At 40.6% G+C, this 14,725-nt stretch overlaps 1 long non-coding RNA gene across 1 annotated transcript in view; it reads right to left on the bottom strand.

Moving 5' to 3' along the window:
- Positions 1-8,136: 8,136 nt before the first annotated feature.
- Positions 8,137-14,725, bottom strand: part of LOC148219640 (uncharacterized) — a 46,418-nt gene continuing 39,829 nt past the window's right edge. The window contains exons 6-7 of the long non-coding RNA XR_015799378.1: positions 9,254-9,362; positions 8,137-8,579 (exon numbers count right to left, since the gene is read on the bottom strand). This is a non-coding gene — a long non-coding RNA (uncharacterized LOC148219640). The remainder of the gene's footprint in view (positions 8,580-9,253; positions 9,363-14,725) is intronic.

Below are 14,725 nucleotides of genomic sequence, written 5' to 3' on the forward strand. Positions count from 1 at the left end.
TACAACAGATATACAGAGAGAAAAGTCTTAGAAAATTTTTCTCACCATGCTTACTGGCAAACTTGAGGGTGAAATATGTTCTCAGAAACATTGATCAGCTCACAAGTCAGTTGTGAATAGAAAAGCAGCAAAACCTGTTATTTGCAGTGAATTTTATTATTTATTTCTGATGCTTACATTTTTACAAACTATATTATTTGACCATTAATTGAACAATGGATATTGTTTTTAATGTTTTGGTTTTTTTCTTTAAAAAAAAAGTTAGTAAAACCAAAATTTTTATCTACAGCAGTGGTAAAGAAAACAAAACAACTCATTGTTCTGTTCTGGAATGATAATTAAACTAAAAATCAATTACATTTCTTTTAAATGGATCACAGATGTTAATATTTTTGTTTTGGAACAGATATTTCTATATCATTGGTTGTTCTGAAAATGCTAAAATCATCTAACCTTTCCCTCCCTTCCTAATAAGGCATGTGAACACTTCTCTTTTTTAATTAAATGTTGAAAATAATGAGATTTATACAGGCAGACTTGGCAGCCTTTTCATGTTTACTTGGACTGTGAGGTATATTTTTATGTATACCTCTGTATGCAAACCAGTTTGGTTTTCTCTTTTACTAAATCTGCTTTATTAGACACAGATCAGACACTGGTAATGTCAGAAGACATTCTCTCACCATTTAAAGTTGTGTAAATTGGAAATAGTCACTGAAATCAGCAAAGTCACAGAGAATGTAAAAACTGCACTAGGAGACCAAGGTGCAGGGTGTTTGAAATATCTAAGGCACCTGAGTAAAATCACTCCTGCCAGTCAACAACTCTGGATCAGCCCTGACAATTAGGCTGGAACTGTATTTTCCCCCTGCAGCTTTGTATTGGTGGTTTTTTTGTTTTTTTTTGTGTTTTTTTCATTGGCAATATGCTTCACCCACATCATTTGCTCCTTTACAAGTGCATTTTGTCACTGCCAGTCGTCAACGGGTCTGCCCTGCAAAATTCAGACCCAGATCCCAAATTAGGTGGTGCTCCACTCTGCCCTGGATGAGCCTTCTGGCTTGGACCATCACGTAATTGAGAGCAAACCACAGCATGTGGATTTGGACTCAGCTCCAACCTCAGCTCCCATGGAGCCTCGCATTGTTCTGATTCCAGGGTTTGGTTCCAGACTTCTTGTCATTTGGGATATTTAATAGCTACTACTATCTACTAATGGTTTGTTTTTATTTGTGTGTGTGTGTGCGCGCTTGTGTGTGTTGTTTCAGACTTCAGGAACAAAAAGTAAAAAAAAAAGAGGGGGGGAAGGAAAAGGAAAAAAAAAAATAGAAAGAAAAAGAAAGAAAGAGCCCAGAACAAAACAGAGGGAATCTATCAAATCTTTGCATTATATTTTCCAACATCAGCAGACCTAGGGAAATAATAATAATTAAAAAAAAAAAAAAAAAAAAAAAAAAAAAAAAAAAAAGTGTGTGGGAAACAACTGCAGGGCAATGTTTAAATACACGGGACTAAACAAAGGCAGCCAGCGCTGCTGTGAAGAGCGAGCTTCCATCCTGAGGACGGCGAAGCGCTTCCTGGAACCATCTGGGACAAAGGAGCATCCCGAAGATGCTCGCAGCCGCTCCCGGGGAGATGCGGGCGCACGCTCCAGAGGCCGGGAAGGGAAGGAGCGGGAAGGAGAGGCAATTCCCGCTGCCTTGCAGCCGCGGTCACGCCTGCCTGGCGAAGCAGGAGGACGGGAGCCGGCCACAAAGGATTTCCTGCCCACAAGCAGGGCTTTGTGCTCTTTGTGAGGTGCGCTGATCCCGGCCCGCTCCCGCTGGAAGCGGCTCCTCCACCAGAGAGGAGCTGCGAGGACAATTAAAAGCGCCCGGGAAAGGCGCCTGGTGGCTTAAATAAATCAAGTCTTTCTCTGTGGAGAGACACGCGAAGAGAGGATGAATTAATTAGAGATTACAACCAATTATGAGGGGTGAAAATTTGGTAATCGAGGGAGGTTTCAGTCTAAAGACAAAGAGGCATCGAGGTTTAACATCTACTGAAGTTGAAGGTAAAGCAATTTAGAGAAAAAAAAAATAAAAGCAGGGCGATTAACTGCTAGGCAAACACACCAAACTGAGATTTAAAGATTTGCACTGAATTTTCCCCATAAATTCTGGAGTTTTTTCCTTAGAAGATAGGCTGCAGGTTAAGCAGAAATTAATTTTAGCAAGTTCAACCACATACACTGCAAAAAGAGTTGGAATAAAAGATCAAAACAGGCCCTCCTAGCTTTGTAAATAAGGAGTCCAATAATAAGCAGCTAAGCTCACATTCCAGGCTCCTGAGGACACATTGCAGGCAGGAACGTGACATGACTTTCCAAAGGCTGCATGACAAATCTGTGCCCAGACCTGAAGAGAGACCCCAGGATTCCCGACAGGAATGCTCTTTGTCCTTGCCGTGTTTCCATCCCGCCCTTTCTTTCTTTAAAGAGCTTATCCCCTTCCTGTCCCTCTCCCTTCCTCCTCTCCTCTGTGCTTGTCACCACGTCCATTCCTGCCCGGTATCTTCTCTGTCCCTCCTCCCCCTTCTCCCATTTTTCTGTGGAGCCTTTGGAACTCTGCACTGACATCTCCTGCAGAAGAACTGGGAGGCACCCACGGCTGATAAAGATCAGGCAAAGGAGGTATGAGAAAAAAAAAAAAAAGAAGGTTATTACTGGTCTGAATGTCACAGATGGTGGCCAAGTAGCTGTGTCAGAGAGGGGGAGGGCTGCAGTCCCTCCTCGCCAGCAGCCAACATCAGCATTGGCAACAGCAGCCTGGAGCTGGCATTCCAGAGGAGGGCACAAAGAACTGTCCTGGCCAGGAACAAGCCTGTAAATCCTCCTCAGTGACCTGCCTGGCTCCCACAGAGAACTTCCCGTGACCACACGAGGAGCCATCCCACCACTGACACCACCCCAACCATTTTACTGTAATCCTGCCACAGGGAGTGGCCCATCAGAGCATGTGGAAATGAGGATGAACCCACAAGCAGCTTCAGCATTGGCCCTCTTAATTTCTTCTCACTGTAACACATGCATCTAAAATCTCAACCTTGCCTATTCCTTTAAACAGTCACTTTTCCTCTATTTCCAAACTCTCAGATCAGTTCTGTTCAAAAGAAGAACATATTAATAGCAACCTCTATATTCCCTCTAGGATACTCTCAAGTCTTACTGTGTTTTTAATCTTTGCAGAGCCCAGAAAACCAACCACATCAGGTGATGTGAATACCAGGGTTTTTTTCATTTCTTTATGGACGTGACTAGTTAGGAGTTCTGCAAAGATTAAAAACACCATTCAATAAAACTATAGATTTGAAAAAGGTGCATCATGATATGATTAACAGGGGATTCAAAAGAGAAGATAAAAAGAATATTCCTGACATCCACAGAGTGGTAAAAATCTACAGAATAAGTGGAGCAGCATTGACCTGCTCTTTAATAACAGCAAGAGATAAAACAACCTCATCAAAACTTGGAAGGTATCAGAAGCAGAAAGATTAGGCTGAGATTTTTGGATTTCCAGATTGCAAAGAAAAAGAGTCTGTTTAGTTGGTCTGGAACCACAGAAGAAGTAAAACTGTGAGAATGCGGTTTGACCATAGGTTGCAGGCTGATGGTCAGGGGAAAGAGAGGAATTGAGTTTCTCATGTGGACTGGAGGAGCAAAAAAGTGCCTACAGCACATGACATTTAAAACTGCAAGCAGAGTGCCATGACTGGTGTGTCATCTACATTCTCTAACTTCACTTTTCTCAGTTTGCATTAAGGATACATTCAAAACTCGCTTCTTTAGAGTTTTGTTTTCATCTTGCTCTTCAAGTGTGTTTTTCCCTTCCAGCATACAGTAATCCTTCTGGTGTGTTATATAACAGAATATTCTACCCTGGGAAAATATTTTTTGTTCTTGTTTGCAACTTTTCATTCTTTTCTGAAAAGTTATCTTCTTTTTGGGGTAAACACAGTGAAATAGAAAATGACAGGCAGAAGAGATGTTTATTATTGCACCTTTTGAGTAAGTCACAAGACAGTGCCATGGTCTTGGCCCGTCACCACAGAGAATATCTTGACCATTTGCTGTGACTCTTTGTAGGTTGACACATTATGAGACAATAAAGCTCATCAGTGGGTGATGATTCTGTTCCATGGCAACTTCCTGTGTTTCAAATCATTATTCTTCTAAGCTGGAACACAAAGAAAATGCTTTCATAAAAGCCTGTAAATGCCTGGTTTCAGGCATTTCTGTTACCTGGTGACTAGAATCCTTACCCAGAATTTTCCTCTTTTTTTTTTTAACCCCATTCCAGGTCACTCAAAATGAAGTGTTTGTTTTCCTCACTAGAGTCAGATTATAACCCTTTTCTCCAATTTCACTCTAATTTTTTGTCCTAAGTGAAAGTGTTGTGAATAACAGCAAATAGTTGCTTCCATCAGACTCAACTTCAAAATAAGAATCAAAAACCCAATGCTTGCTTTACTGCAGATACACAGTTTACTCTCATTGAAACTCATAGAGTTTTTTTATAAGTATAATCCTATAAAGTTTGTACAAATAACTGCTGACCTAAAACTACAAAAGAAAGAGGAATCAGGCCAAATTAACCGTGAGTTAGGTAAATCCACCATGAGGGTAACACAGACTGAGCACCAAGCTGCAATTCTGAGTCCAGTGTTTGTTTTCTAAAATAGACTGGTGTCTTTGACACTATATTTGAGGGGGTTGGTGGGTGTGTTTCTGATTTTCCTATATGGGCAAGAGACCTTGACATTCTCGGACACCCTGAGCACTGGTTACCACCACTCCTTGTTTTCATCTTCCCTTTGAACATTCTGCACCCTTAAGGAGAAAAACCTTCAATCAACACCAGCCTCACTGCAGCATGTGGCTTCATCACCTCTGCAACACATTTAGCAAGGGGAATATTGCATGAATAACAGGGTAAATTTATCTGTAACAGGTGATGAGTGCTTCATTTTGAGTCAGACCTATCCTAATTGAAGAAGGAGGCAGCCACCTATTCTTACCATATTTTTCCTGTACTGCCCTATCTTATCAACAAGACTCAAAGGCATGAAAGCTTAGAACTTCCTCTCTGTGGCCACACAGCACTACATTCAATTGTCTCAGCCAGATTTTTGCTTTCCTTTACCTCTGAGACTCCTGCAGTTGGATCACACAACATCTTCTTGAGCCCATCTGTGCAGCAGGAATCTCCAGCCCACAGAAAGGCTTGGGATACAAACTGCTTCCTTACACGTGGTTGATTTTGTCAACACATAAATCAGCTCCCAATAGGCCTTGGCAAAGAAGTCCTAGTCCAGGGGAGGGTGCCTCGGTTGGAGAGGAGGGACAACTGTTCTTAGCCTGGCTGAGGAAAACAAGGAGCTGGGAAAAGTCCATGAGCCCCTAACTTTACAGTTTTGAAAATCTCAAAGTGACTTTTGTGATAGCATAACTTCCTCAGCAGACAATTCCACAGGAAATTGCAGAACACTTTCATTTACAAAAGATGGGCATCATGAAATGCAGAACACTGCAGACATAGTAGAAGGATCCCACAGGAGATTAGGGAGAAACTTGCAGTATCAGACAGTTCCTCGTGGGCAGACACTGGCCACATGGGATTTCAAAGAGACTTTTGCTACTTCTTCTACTGCAGCAAAATTATGTTTTTCCAGGTCTCTAGGGGATTACAAAACATTTCTGATTCTCAGAAACATTCAAGGGTACCTTTCCATGTCTCAGTCTTATGGACCAAAACAAGAAGAGAAGATGTCTAGCAAATGTCTGTGGAAGAAAGACCAATTGTAGCAGGGAGAAAAGGTTCCTGGTGAAGCACTGGAGGTCAAACTGCACACACCACACCCATGTGAAGTTTCAGCTGTCCCCTTTCTGAAGAACAGCTGCTTCACTGAAAGCCTGCACAGCCCAGCAGGAGTCCCTGCTTTCCATCAGGCATCATGGAGCAAACTCTTGGCATAGAGCAGGGAGATTTCCTCTCCCAAACAGAGCAGAAACAGACTCCTGCCCTAACATCTTCCAACTATTTAGAGCTGCCTAAAAAAAAAGAAAACAAACAAACAAACAAACAAACAAACAAAACACACCAAAAAGCAACAACAACAAAAAAACCCTCCTTGACTGCTATTTCTCTATACTAATCAAATCATCTTGGACTCTATCAAAGAAGCCAAAGATTCTTGAAGGGTCTTTGGCATGCACAAAACTAATTACAGTGTTTTCCTTTCTGACCTTTAGTTTCTCAGCAACTGCTTTAGCAGCACCTTCAAGTGGATCAGCCTCAACTGTTGTCAGCTTGCAGCATCCCAGTTTGCATGCCCTACTTAACTGCTTGAAATTCAGAGGTATTGAGCACCTGGGACTCCAGTGGAATTTGATGAGATCTCTGGTTGCTTCCTCACCTCTGAAAAGCGAGGCCCATAGGATTTCTTTTGAAGATGTCAACTGCTATCCTCTATCTTGGCTTCCCATATTGCTTCCAAACAAGCAGCTTTCACTCCCTGTGCTGGTAGGTTTGGCTTTTGAATGTTAAGTGTCTTGGTCCAAGACATCAATTTTAGTCCACCTTCATCTATTTAAAAGAGACAGGGATTATATTACCTTGCAATTCCCTCTTAACTTTGTTTTATTTGATATCAAATATGAATTATTGACAGAATCACCCCAATCTGTCACATTTGATGAGACACACATACCATGGAATACATTAAATGGAGAATATAATTTTAGTAGCACATGCAAGAGAAGCTGGGAGAGAATTAATATCTAATTCAGTGCATGAAACAAACAACAACAGTGAAGAACATGATGAAGCTTTGTGACCTAACAGTAACAATGGAAATGAAAGGTTTCAGTGAAGTCTAAAAGGGCAAACTACAGCCCCTTGTAAAAAAACAGCTGAAAAACAGACATGCAAGACATGCACACAAACACACACATGAAGTTCAACTAACAAATTTGATTTAAGGACTAGATTCCAATGTTTTTAGTCGTGTTGAATGGTACCTTCCCACCAATGAATGATCCCTTTGAACTAACAGGACTACTTTTGGAACAAGGTACTATTCAGCTCAGGAGTAAAGTGAAAGGAATCAGAATCCATCCTAAACTTAAAAGAAAACAGGAAATTCCAGATTTCACAGTAATCAATGTGAAAAAAGAGTCAGGACTCCCCAGTGCTTCTCACACAAAGATATTCCAGCCATCCACACACACTAGCCTCCAGTATCCCATACAATTGTTAACAAAAAATCTCCACTGGGAGATATTGGTGGGTGACATATGTGTGTCAATTAGTGAACTCAGCAGAGATCAGGGGCTCCTGAATGTAATACTGGATCCTCCAAGGAGTTTATGATCCAGAGCATAGCCAGCCAAATGTGTGCACAGGAGAGAACCCTGGGGTTTCATCATTACAGGCTACCAACACCACTGTTGCTCCTTCTTCCCTGCTCACAGAGCCACAGAAAGTTTTTACAAGTACAGTGTGTTGTTCTCTGCTAGCTCAGTTGCCTTCTTTGGAAATTTTCTGTCCCTTCTGAAGATAACTTCTGGCTCTTTCTTTGCAATCCCAGACAGGCTTTATTTCAATGAGGAGAAAAATAACAAAAAGTAAAGCACAGTAACCATCCCTGCCCTTTATTCGAATTTCTCAGTTCTCGAAGTTTCAAGTACACTTTAGAAAAGGTGGCAACTTTTAAAGCTAGATTTGCCCTCTCTTCCCATGCAGTCAAAAAGATCTGAAAAATCTTTACCTCAGGACTAACTAAATTGCACCCATTAATGAGATCGGTAAGGTACACACATAATTGACTGGTCATTTTGCCCTGTTTTCTGATCAGGATAATGAGTACATCTCCTTTCTATGGCGTTTCTCAATACTTTCCAAATGTGCAATATCACAAATAAAAGGGGGTATGAATTTCTGTTACTTAATTGGATAAGACTAATAAGTATGTGAACTAAATGTGCAGTAGAAATTACATATCCAATAATAAATGAGGTCAAATTACAAAAGAAACTCACTGTCAGAAGATTAAAAGATCTTTTTTTATTTCCGAATTTTACTCATTATTGTGCTCATGCATAGGTAAGTACAATTTCAGGCATACCTTATGTTGAATCAAGTATTGATTGCCATTTATCTTCTGGTTGCAATGTTCTTCATTCAAAATTTTCCTCAGACCAAATTGCTTACCAAAAAAAAATCTGTGAAAGCACAAAATTGCTCACCTAATCTTTCTGGAGACACTAACAGGAGTTAACGCACAGCAAATCCATGAAAAGACTGGCTTATGAAATACAGATTCATTTACTTCCAGGTCCTCAACACACCTGCAAAAATTCCTGGCTGAGATAAGGTTAAAGTTTAGAACTGGTGGGTATTGAGCAATTCATGCTACAAGTTTTCATCTTCTTGGCCCAACCTCCAGTGAAGGAAAACAAACAGCAGCAAGGTGGCCTTGAGAGGTTCTTTAAAAAGGCAGAAGACCTGCTCCACGCAGAAGAGACCTATTTCAAGATGAACCTTGGGAATAAGATGAGAAAGGGTCATTTATTCATAGCTCTTTCCAGAGGGTGCCGTAAAAGAGGTCTTTAGAGTCAGCTTCAATCAGCTGTGAACAGTAGTTTCCTCCACAAAAAGCCTGGCTTCCACATTTTCACACCACATTGTGTAACTTGAACTTATATTTAATTCATTTTTCCCTTCAGACTACAGAGTATTTAGCCATCTGTGACATCATTACACCAGCTACCAGATTCCCTTCGCTGCTACAGGCTGACAATTCAATAAAGTCTAATTGACGACCTTTTTAAAAGGGCCCAGATTAAGAGTAATTAGCACACAAATGAGTAACACTCAACATTCCAGTAATGTGGTGATTTGATCAAATTCAGCATACCTTAGGGGAGATATACTGAACAGCAGTATGAGGAATGATCAGATTTATTGCAAGGAAAACATACAACATTTTTTTATTTATATGCTCACAATTCTTTATTAATTGAAGATTAGCCCCAGGAAAAAAAAAAAGGTACTGTGGAAAACCAAAAAACCAAGAAATCCTTTAATTAATCATGATTTAGAAAGCAAAGAAAACATTCACATCTAAGTGTCAAGACAGACAAGAGTGACTGAATAAAAGAGAGGTTATGGAGAATAGAATATGTACAGAAAAATTCAACACTTAGAGTATTTACCAAGAGTCCCAGGCATGGACATCTCTGTGTTTGTGCAGATATTGAGACTCACATTTGCCTTTAATCATGTCTTCCTGATGGGATCTGGGTAGCCAGGCAGAAAGTGGAGCTTATAAGAGAAAGAAAGAGAAATGAGAAGAAAGAGAAAGAGAAAGGGAGCACCAAAGAGTTCATGCTGACCTTCAGTTCAGAAGTCACAGAGAAGCAAGGAAGACATTCTAGCACACCTTAAATACAGGTACTGAGAATATTTAACAAGAAGAATGGTGAAATCCTGGTGGAGGTTTGCTCCAGCATTGTGTGAGAAGTGTGCAGCACAGAGGTGCTATTGCATTCTAGTCCCACATTAAGGTCCCTGTGCTCCACATCACCAGGAATGGAGCTTTTCCACCACGGAAACAACACTGTTAGCATGATGTAGATCTCTGTCCAAGTGCCTCACTGGACCTCTTGGACCCTGGCTGAGGCAGCACATTGAAAACACATCCTGCCTTTCCCCCTGCACCACTGCAGGCCAGCAGAAGGAGAGGAGTGCTGTGAGTTCCATCACCTCTCCCACGCAGCCACAAGCAGGACCCAGAGCACACCAAAGCAGGGAGACAGAGAACAGAAGTATCACATAGCAGGGAGCTGTCAGCCTGCTGGCCCCAAAATAGACGTGCTACCTGAAGTGTTAATGCAGGCCTCACTGTCAGATATCTCAGCATTTGTCCTCAGTGCCAGGAGAGTGCACCCCTGTGACATCCCAGTGGGGTGTGGAGGAGGGAGGGTTAAACCTCATCCTACAGAAGGAGGCAGATTCAGAGCCTTGCCTAAGGTGGGAGTGCCAGCCTCCTAAACTGTTGACTCCACATTCTGCTGCAGCTTTACAACTCTCATTATTTGGTCTTATGCTGAAAACTCAGACGCATTATTAATGTAATTTGTTTCAAACAACACCAGCTGGTCATGATGAAGCTCTCATTAAAATTTATCACCATGATAGTGTATAAATATATACATGTATATTTTTATATGTATCACAGGTGGGCCATACCTCTCCACAAAGTCTGCTGTTACAGATAAAGTCAGTTCAGTGGATGTAATTGAACTAAGTAAATTTGGTAAGCAAGCAACAATTTGAGTTTGTGTCCACTGGTGTCTTTTTATCCATGCATGACCTTGCAACACCTGCATGAGTGTCCCCTCTTGATTTTTGTGTTGCAGTAATTTGGCACAACCAGGAAGCTGCAGAAAACACCATGTCTCCACTCAGGGCTTGGGGAATAGGATCAGAGGGTCACTGGAAATGGGCAGAGCCACCCTGAGTCCCAGTTGAAGGGTGGCTGTGCTCATCCAGCTCCTCCAAGCACAACACAGAGCTCATCCTGAAGGCTTGAGTTGAGGAGTCACAGGTGAGAAATTCAAGCAAAGACTCAGCCTCAGCAAGATCATTTCAGAGGCTTCAAAAATGGACTTAAACTCTCCTGGCCCATCTTTCCTCTCAACCAGCATCACCCCTACAATTAAAGACACACAATGTCTATGATGGTTGACCAGCTGATTACCTCGAGGTTACTCCTTCCTGGATGAGTTATTTTGTGAATCCAGCATCAATTATTTTTAAAATCATTTAAAAATAGAAATATGGTTAGGAATTGATCTTGTCTTACACCAGGGTTTGGTGGGGTTTTTTCCTGCCTGTCATGACACAACTTGTATAGTTGATAATTTTAGCATGGAAAAGGCTGTGAATATGTTTCATACTGGTTAAAATGTCTTTCAATGAGATTTCTCTAGCTGGTTGAGGTGGAAAACACGGACAACCTTGTTTCATAGAGGGGGAAAGAGGCATTAATTTTTGGCAGCATTTCAGATAAGATTTTTTTTTATTTAGGTTTTTTCTCCTTCTATAAAGTTCACTCAGCATTATCTCCATTACTAAGCAGTCATGCTGACTGAAATCTGCCAATTTAGTCCTGCCTATATTTAGATCCAGGAAGCTTTATTTTACTTTATGTTTAATAAGACCTTTTGCAAGTGATAAGAAGAACCCACTTGGTTCCATACCACCACAAATCTTTCATTTGTGGTAGCTAATGAAAGCTCAAAAACTATTATATTACAGAAAACAGGGGTAAAAGTGGCTCTAAATATGGTTCTATCTTCTCACTGTCAAGTTAATGACAGCATTACCAGTGACCTCCTAAAACCTTCTGCTCCAAAATTCCCTCTTAAAAGTTATGTACTCTAGACCTCACCATAAATGTGAGCAGTGGTGCATCTTCCTATCAGTTCAACTATACTACATGTAGGGGTCAGTATTACGAGTTTATTTTTCTTCACAGTATCAGTAAAGTCTCAAAATAGTCTTTTAGCAAGACTCTACTGGTGTACAAAATATTGCTGGCACTGTAGTAGATCCTGGGGGGCTCAGTTTTGACAAACACTCAGTTGCAAAAGAGTAGCATGAGACTTTAAAAACAGGTAAAACTAAAGCGTGGAGGTTGAAAATGTGAGTCAAACAGAGCCAGAGCAAAACAGCGAAAAGGAAGGTTGGTAACACTATTAACCTTGGCAGGGATGTCTATACCCATGAAGCACAGCATCACACAAATGCAGCCTTAGCATGATCCTGGCTCCAGCTGACCTGGCTCCCTCTGGATGCACGAGAACATTCCCCACACTGCCTGGGCAAACTCCTCCCAAGGAGCTGAGAGCTGATCCCACTCTAACACAGTCACCTGGCAAATAAAAGCCCCTCCCCCAAATACATAAATTTCTGTTCCTAAACCTCCACATTTGGGACGCAGTCCAAGTCCCAAATTTGGGAGCAAGTATATTCATCCCACCAATATGTACGGAAAATGTAACATCCCTGGTTCCTGCACCTGGAAAGGCTTCACAGAGATACAAAGGAAAGAATCCAAGTTTCACAGCGAGGCAACCACTTCCTTACTAGTGAGCACAGCCTTGTAGCTTTTAAAAAAGCATTTCACGAATTTATTTTGTGCAGGTATAGTCACAAAGCCAAGCACATCAAGGAGAAGAGACATTCTGCTCTTTGAGTGTAGCATCCCCCACAATGCAGAGTGCAAATATTGCAGTTAAATATGTTAGTTTAGAACAGTCACTTAAAAGTGGCTTTTTCTTCTCATAGTCTTCACACAAAACAACACTTGATGACTAAAATTTCTGGCCTAACAGCCCTAAATGAAGATCCTACTTTTCACTATATATTTCAAGGTTATGTTTCAGGATGCATGTGGCTCACACAGAAACAAGATACAGAGGGTTTGTTGCATTCTGTCTAGGATGGTCCCATAAATAACACACCAGTTCAAAATCATGCCAATAAAACATCATAAAAAAAACATCCAATTTGTCCCAAGTCTATCATTAAAAGGGAGAAGATATGTTTATAAACCTCCATTCTCTGACTGTGTATCTTCATCAAAAAAAAAAAAGAGGACAAGAACAGAGCACTTCTTAGAGCAGCTTACAGCAGATAATATCAAAAAGGTTTGGGGGGTTTTCTGGGTATTTTTAATTCTTTTGGTCTTGGTTTTGCACCAGTAACCAGCCCAGGAAAACTAACATGCATGATTGCATGTTTGGATAGAAGGCAGCCCTGTCTAGCTTCATAATCTTTCATAGAATTATGGAATGACTTGCAACTCTTCCCTCTGTTTCAAGGCAAAGACACGTGAAAAGGAGAACAGAGGATTGTGTGATAAGTGTATATAGATCCAAAAAAAGAAGTTTGCAGGGGAAAAGTGGGAGTCTGGGAGGAAATTTATATCTATGCATGTAATTCTTGCTTATCTTGTTCATGTGAGCTTTTCTCTTGACTGAGGAGTATGAATTACTGTAGAAATGTAAAAGTAGGAGTATCCTCCAGAGGACATCTGTTTCACATCACAGACAGATGTCTGTCTGACCCATTTTTAGGACTTGAAACAAGGATTCCAGAATATCCTCAGAAACCCTATTCCAGGGTAGTATCATCCCCATAGCCAGAACATCTCTCTGAGTTCTCTCTCCTTTAGCTCATTTAGCTTATTCCATACCTTTTTTTTTACACCATTTTAAACAGGGAAAGCAGGCCATTCTTTTCTTTACAACATTTTTAATAGTGTTTTGCATACTTTAGATGCATTACAGCTTTACCTAAGAAAAAAGCCCATACTCAGTTAATTCAGCTTTTCCTCATAGAAGTTTTTTCTAGGCTTTGTTCTTTCTCCATTCTAAAAGAGAATAATTTTCAAAATGTGCCATTACTGTTGGACACAGATGTAATATTCCTGGGTCAGGCTCCACCACTCAGGGCAGAACTAGATAATTATTTCCTGGTTATTCACAATATTGCTATTAATTCATACAATCATGGAATTTACTCTTCGCACATCTTCACATTTCTGGATTTCATTTTGCTTGTGCTCTGTGCTAAGCCTCTTTTATGAAAACTGCTCTCAAACTAGTTGTTTCTCATTTAATACTTGTGCATTTGATTTTTCCTTCCCCAAAAGTAATACATTGCACTTGTCTTTCTTTATTGAATTTCATCCTATTGATTTCAGACACTTTCTTCAATTTATCAAGCCCATTTTGTATTCAAATCCTGTTCTGCAAAGTGTTTGAAACCCCTCCTAGTTCAGAATCATATGCAATTTTTTAGAGTTTTCTACATTTTCTATCACCAAAGCTGAAAATATTAAATAATACTGGACCTAAGACAGTCCTCTGTGGTATCTTATTTGATATGTTTTCTCAGTCTGACAACAAACCATTGATAACTGCTTTACTGATAAGCCAAATTTTTCAGTTTTGCACCCATCATATAATAACTTCATCTAAGCCATATTTCTCCTGTTTACTTATGAAAATGTCATATGGATGTGTGTCAAAAGCCTCACTAAAGTCAAGATCTGTCACATCTGCTTCTTCCTCCTTATCCACTGGGCCAGTTACTCTGTCAAAGAAGGAAATGAGATTGCTTTGATGTGATTTGTTCTTGACAAACCCATGCAGGCTGTTTCTTATCACCTTATTTTCCTCTAGGTGTTTACAAATTGATTGTTCAATAATTTGCTCCTGCATTTTTCTCAGTATCAAAGCCAGGCTGACTGGCCTGTGATTCCCTGGGTCTTCCTATTTCCCCTTTTCAAAGATAGGTTCTGTGTTTGCCTTTCTCCCATCCGCTGGGACCTCACTCATCCTCCACAAGCTCTCAGAGATAATTGCTAATAGTTCAGAGATCACCTCAGCTACTACCTGCAGTACTCCAGGGTGAATTTCATGAGGCCCTGCTGACTTGCATGTATCTAACTTATCTGAATATTCTTTAACCTCTGCACTTTTTCCCTGTATATTTAACGACTTGCTGCCCAGAGTGTGTTTCAAGCTTTTAATGCTCAGAGGCGACAATCCTAACAAGGTAGGTTTAATTTATTTTGGCTGGTGGAGCAGTCACTTTTCACTCCATAATGTCAA

Source organism: Sturnus vulgaris, chromosome Z (genome assembly GCF_052056855.1).
Source record: "Sturnus vulgaris isolate bStuVul1 chromosome Z, bStuVul1.hap1, whole genome shotgun sequence".
NCBI lineage: Eukaryota > Metazoa > Chordata > Aves > Passeriformes > Sturnidae > Sturnus > Sturnus vulgaris.